This window comes from Panthera onca, chromosome B3 (genome assembly GCF_046562875.1).
Source record: "Panthera onca isolate mPanOnc1 chromosome B3, mPanOnc1 haplotype 2, whole genome shotgun sequence".
In the NCBI taxonomy this organism is placed as follows: Eukaryota; Metazoa; Chordata; class Mammalia; order Carnivora; family Felidae; genus Panthera; species Panthera onca.
The window spans coordinates 6,240,356-6,247,112 of record NC_138344.1 but is presented as its reverse complement, the minus strand read 5'-3'; positions in this window follow the sequence as shown (position 1 = coordinate 6,247,112).

The following is a 6,757-nucleotide window of genomic DNA, read 5'->3' as shown; positions in this document are numbered from 1 at the left end:
AAGATAAGTTAGGGGTTGCACGTGGGTCTCTACTCCTGCTCAGAGAATGTCTCTGCTGTCAGAGGCCGCATACTTGTGAGCTTACAGAGACCTGGCGGGTAACTGTAAGGAGGCATCCAGGTTCACGGAGGAGGAGCCAGCAGGACAGGGGAGCGTCTGACAGTCCGCCAGGGCCACTGCTGCTTGGTCACAGACCAGAGTTGCCAGGTCCTCAAGAGAAGACTCAGACATGTTTTTCAATATGAAATGTGCCACTTTAAAAATGCAGATTTATATTTTAAAGCCACTACCGGAAGGTGGAGAGGGGTGGCCTACATGGCCCGCGGGCTGGTGGGTTTGAGACCTTTGCTTTCAGCCTCACGGAGATCTCCACCCTCCGCTCCCAGGGCTGTGGCCACCTGCCCAGGTTCTCCCCGTGCAGACATTTCTCCTTGCCCTGAAGTCAAAACTGGGCTGCGATGCAGGCCTGCTGCTGTCCAGAAACCCATTCCAGCTGTCCTTGGTGCCCCGGAGCACGTCTGCAGCCCTCTGATCGCGTGGTTCCTGCTTTCCGTTGTCAGCCTTGGCCGAGATGCCTCATGTCCAGTGACTGCGATCCCTCACCTTTCCTGGGCCCTGCTGTTTTCCTGGCTGGAGGCGAAGTGACAGGTTAATGGCTGTCCGTACTGGTCCCCGCACGGTGCCCTGACCTTCCCTTTGGGCTTGGCATGATCCCACTGAGCACCCTCCAGAGAGGGTGAGTGGGGGGTGGAGAGATGGAGAAGGACGGAGACAGCGAGAGACAGAGACAGCCAGAGAGAGACAGAAAGAGAGGAGCAGAGGGAAATGGAGAGAGAGAAAGAGAGCAAGATCCACGTGGGCAGAGAGAGCCAGAGAGAGATGTAAAGAGAGCATAGAGGAGAGGAAGAAGAGGTGAGGGGAAAGGTGGGGGCACTCACTCCGGGTGCCCTGGGGCTCTCCAGACCCAGCCCTCTGCTCTGGGCACTTCTAGGGGCTCTGGGGGCCAGCATCGTGCCCTCCATTCTAGGTGAGTTACTCTTTGCTCTGACGCTTAGGTTGAGCTCTGACCCCTCTGTGCTGGGTCAGTGACAGGTTTCCAGGACTGACCGGTTCAGGGGCTCTGAGAGGCAGGGAGGTGATTCTCGCTGGGGCACAGGGAGGCCTTGTGGCGGTGGGGGGGGGGGGGGGGCTCATCCACCCTTCAAAGGAGTCTAGATTTATTTGGGAAAAGATGAGACCAAAATTTCCAATTTCTTTTTATTAAAAAATTTTTTTTAAGGTTTATTTTTGAGAGAGAGAGAAAGAGAGAGTGTGAACGGGGGAGGAACAGAGAGAGAGGGAGACACAGAATCCCAAGCAGGCTCCAGGCTCTGAGCTGTCAGCACAGAGCCCGACTCGGGGCTCGAACCCACCAACCACGAGATCGTGACCTGAGCGGAAGTCGGACGCTTTAACCCACTGAGCTGCCCAGGAGCCCCCACATTGCCAAATTCTTAAAAGCTTTCTTTTAGAAAGATGATTAGCTTTTAAGAAGATGAAGTGTTGGCACAGGGTTGGATCAAGTGAGAAGCAAAAGTTCTTCCCAGCAGCCTCCCCGCCTCACACTCTAGGGGACCGGGTCTGCGTCCTCCACGCAAGATTCACAAGGGGTTCCTTGTCCTTCCCTCCCCTTGGCCAAGGGGATAGGGGCTGCTGGTTGGCATTCGCTCCAGCTCTGCCTGCTGGGCCCCTCAGCGGCACCTCTCAGGAACGTCTCTCAGGAACTGCTCCTTAACCAAGCAGCTCTTCACCAGCACCCACGTGCGTAAGTGCCCAAGCACACGCGTGCACACACACGTGCATCATCCACCTTCCGGAGGCGGTTCCCCGTGTGCCCAAGGATCACCTGGGTGACCTGTCATCACAGTCGGTGCTTAACAGCCAACCAGAGAGACTGGAACCTGTATCCGGTGTGCTGCTCCTCACGACGGCCTTTGGGACGTGTGACCTGTGCATCTTGGTGCCCAGTAACACAAGCCGGGAAATTTCAGGGACAGAAGGGCCGTGCGAGGCCAACAGGGGGGTGGCTTGAGGGGAGAGGTGAGTAGATGGATCTGACTCATCCCTTTGTGTTTTCGGTGTCCCTACCTTCCTCCATCAGGCGTTTAGAGGGATGCTTCTCTCGTGTGCTTTTAGTTACGCGCATAAACGCTCAATGTTTTTAATTTAAAAAAACTATAAAGATGCATTTGAACGTGTAGCCTTTCTTGTATACTACATATTAGCACACCCACTTATACACACATATGCCTGTTTAGAGCTGTAGACAGCAAACCACACATACGGGCTTGCTGGGCAATTGTGAAATGTTTACCGAGTATGGGTTCTAACCCCTCAAAAGATAAGACTCTGCCTGATCCTTTGTCTGTGCCAAGCCCTCCGTTATGCCCTGGGGGAGACAGAAACAAATGTCCCCTCCACGAGGACGAGGACGTTGTATCCTACTGGGATGTGCCATCTAGGCACCTGATGCGTATGCAACTATGATACGTGCTCTACGGGAGGTATGCAGGGGGTGAAATGGCCTCCAGGAAGGTTCTATAGAGCAGGGACACCCAGAGAGTTCTCCAAGGGGGTGTAGGAGTCGTTACAGATGTAACAGTGTCAGCCTTGCTCCGGAGGGCTGGGGGGAACAGCCTGGGTTTGAGTTCTGGCCCCGCCACATCGTACCAGCTGTGGGAACGAATTCATACACGCCAGGTGCCTAGAACTGCGCCTGGCACAGAGTAGGTGCTTTGTGCTTGCTGTTAGTCCTGTCCTGTCCTGACCAGCTACCATCTCCGTGGTCTTGGGCTTCCCTCCCTGGCAGGGCTGTGGTGTGGAGGCTGTGCTGGAGCCCGTGGTTCATAGAACGGGGGCCTCCCTGCACCCCCCTGCCTCCCGGCACCTGGCCCGATGGGCACCAAGGAGTAGCTGCCCGTTGCAGTCTATCTGCTCTAGGAAGAGTTTCTGGCCATCATCCCATACGGTGATAAACATGGCCCCTGGCCTTTCCTCCTTCCTCTTAGGGGGGTGAGAGGTGCTGAGCTGTGGCCGCAGACCCTCCCCCATCTCTGTCCCTGCCCCAACCGCCAATGTCACCCTGCCCTCCAGCCAGCTTCCCACAGGGCAGGTCCTAACAGCCCTGGATAGAAGAGTGGGGGAGGGGTGGAGGGTTTGGGCAGCAGCCCTGTGAGAACAGCTGAGGGGTGGGGGGTGGGGCGCTCCTTACATTCAGAGGGACACTGACAAGCCTGGTGGGTCCAGCAGGGTGCTGAGAAACAGAGGCACTGCAGTGTCATGCCCAGGGGAGATGGGAGGGGTCCTCACATGCAGCAGGAGGGTCTGGGGAGGTGAGGGGAGCCCAGAGGGCAGGGGGAAGGCAGCTCAGTGTGGGCTCGGGACAGGGCGGGCTACCTGTGTCTGGACTGGTGACAGCAGCTGTTCTAACGTCCACGAGGGCTTCTAGGCAACGAGCCCACTGCCTGACCCTTCTGTGCCCACAGCTCCTCGGTGTGCCGATGCCAAGGGTCCATACAGAACCAAGTGGACCGCTGGTTCCTGTTTGCTCCCTTAAAGGAAGGCCTGAACTCCCGTGGTGGTAACGAGGCAGAAGGGGCCAAGGGATCAGACAGAGCTGAGTTCAAGCTTCTGTTCCTCACCTATTAGCTGTGTGACTTTGGGTAAGTCACTTAGCTTCTCTGAGCCTCAGTTTCTTTGTCTGTGAAAGGGGAAGCCCAGTGCCTCCCTCCCTGGCTTCAAGGAGCCGCTGTGGACAAAGTAGGTTCACAGTGGCTGGCACCTGTATAGAGGCCCAGTGAACTGGTAAGAACTTTCTCCCAGTCTCTGCACATCCCCATCTGTGCGTGCTGTGACTTCCTCCTTCAGGACCCCATCTCTGACACCTCCGGGATCCCATGCAGCTCTCAACCCGCTCAAGACTCAGCCTAGCCCACCAGGGACCAGGCACAAGGACAGAGAGCTGCCCACCTTCACCCCGAAGGAACCTGGAGGCCACTTCTGTTCCCTCTGGGGTCCCTGCCTCCTTCCCCATCCTTCATTTTGACAGACCCAAAAGGACATCCCAGAGCACACCCCAAGCTGGAAGTTTCTGGAATTCATGAAAAAAGCGCCACACTGGTGGCGGAAGTGTTCCCAAGGCCTGGGTGCCTCACACACCCCCAGGCCTGTCTGCTCCTGGGAGAAGGGTCCTGGTTCCTCCTATTTTCCCAGCCAGGAGGCCTGCGGGTTCCCACATTACCACATGAATGGGGCACAAGCCCCTGGTCCACTCGAGCAAACAATTTGGCTAGCAAATTGACATAATTATGAGAGACAGAGAGGGAAGAAAGCGGCCCCCACCCCCGAGGCCCCCCAGCGGGTGGCTCCCGCCGAGCTCCTCCCTGGCTTTGTGGGCCCAGGCGCTCAGGGCTGATTAGAAACCGCGTGGCCTTTTCAAGAGCCCTAAGTGATTGGCCCCCTTAATCTGATTACAATTTGCAGAGCCCCTCCAGCCGCCTCTGAAGGGCCTTTCTCAAGCACCCCGCTTGATGGTGCACACACACACACACACACACACACACACACTTAGCACCCACTTGGGCCTGCTGGTGAGGGCTCTGCCTCCTTCCTCTCCATGCCTCACTCAGCCAGGGACCTCGAGTCGCCCACTTGCTGCCCTCAGGCCCCAGTCCCCTCAAGGTATGCCCTAAACTTCAGACACACACTGGGTCACCTATCTTTAGGGTCCCATGAAGACACACCCCCCGCGTGAGGGGCGTGCGTGGATACTCACACCCCACGGCCACACCTGCCCATCACCTGTCCTTCCTCAGAGAGACCACTGTGAGCCTCCAGGACCATGCAGGACGTCAGCAAGGACAGCCCTCTCTCCACTGCAGCTATGTTTCTGGGGTTCCTCCTGCCGCCCCGCTCCCAGGGGATTAGGCCCAGCAGGCAGCCTCAGCACAGGCTGCTCCGACTACCCCCCCCTGGGAACTCCGCTCCCGGGGGCTCCTGTCAATGGCCTCAGCCCTCCACAGCCACTTTGTAGCTCTTAATCCCCGAGGCTCAGCCACAATGGCTCCTTTTCCCATACTTGTTCCTGCCTCTCGCAGGCCTTGGCCTGGCCTCCCACCCCAGATGGAGCCCCCTCCCTTGGCAGCAGCTTAGGATGACGGTGGGGTGCGGGGGGTGCAAATCTGGGGCCGAGGCAGAGGGGACAGAAGATGGGGCTCTGTGCTTGTTAGCTAACCACCTGTACCCCAGGAGGTGCGAGTGAGGCCTGTGTGGGTGGGGAATATGCCTAGGGCTACCCCCACAAGTGACCTCCCAGCCTGCTGCACCCCCATACTCCAGGGCCCTCAGCCTGGAGGCCCCGAGAAGTGTTTTCTCCCCTTAGGAGCCCCACTCTTTGCTCTGACTGTCCCAAAGACCTTCATCTGGCTGCACCAGGAGCTGGAGGGCGGGGAACATGGGAGCCCAGGTTGAGATATTGGAATCAGAGGGACCTGGGCCCCAGTCTCATCCTAGCACCACATTTAATAACTCTTGCGACCTTGGAAGGGTTACTTAGCCTCTCTGGGGCCTCAGTCTCGCCACCTGCGAGATGGGTGTGATCCAAGCTTTCTCTCAGGGTGGCTGGTAGGATAAATAACAGAGAACACATGAGGCACTCAGCATGGCTCTGGGCACACAATTAGCATCAATACATGGCTGCTGTTATCATTTGTGAGTCAAGACCGAGGGAAACCTAGGGTTGCAAACACAGACGGGGCAACAGTCTCTGGGAACCCCCACAGCCCTGCTGGAAACGCCAGGTTCTACAGTGCAGGGCCGGGGGGTGGGGGGTTGGTTCTAGGACAAGCCTCGAAGTCAGTCGCCAACCTTTTTATAAGACCTCGTCCTGATCACGTGACACAGAGCTAGTTTGGGCAACTAGGGGGCGTAGACACAGGTGTCTCCCTCTCTGGAGCCTGGGCAGGGGCGTCCAGGGCAGCCTCCACAGGCCTGAAGCGACCGCCCGACCCCTGCCCTCAATGCCCTTGCTACACGGTCCCCGGGACCCAGGTCAGGTAAAGGGGCGGGTGGGGGGGGGCGGGAAGGGGCCCGCCCCAGAGCCTCAAAGCCTGGTGCTCGGTGGGGTGTCACGCCGTTCGCGGACCGCCCGCGGGACCCTCGGGGCAGGCTTTGGGAGGGTCTCCCCGGCCCTCGCCCCTCCCAGGCGCTGGTGGGCGTGCCGCTGGGCTGGGCGGCGCGGCCGGGGGCGGGCGGCTGCGGCCGGGCTCCGCGCAAATCAAAGCCGCCGCTCCCCTCCTCGCCACGCCGCACCCCTGCCGCGCCGCCGCGCACCTCCTCCTTTGTCACAATGTTTTTCAATCCGGTGAAGCAAACTGTCCAATTAGAGCCGGGGCCTCCAGCTTCCATCTTTGCCGACGTTTAATTAACATGCTCCTCTTGGCAGCTGCTGACAAGTTCCAGAAACAGGTTGTAAAGGGTTTTTGTCTTTACCCAGCATGGAAAATGAGGGGTGTTACATCGCGGGAACATGAATAGGTTGCATTTCAGCTCCCTCCTCCCCTCCTTCGCCTCCCCCCCCACCCCCCACCTCCTCTGGCACGGAGAATGAAGCCCTGAGTGTGTATGTATGTGTGAATTGTGAGGGGGGCGGGGAGGGCGGATTTGGAGGCAGGAGAGACCGTCTCCTCCCTCTCCCCTCACCCCTTCCTCCCTGGAGTCT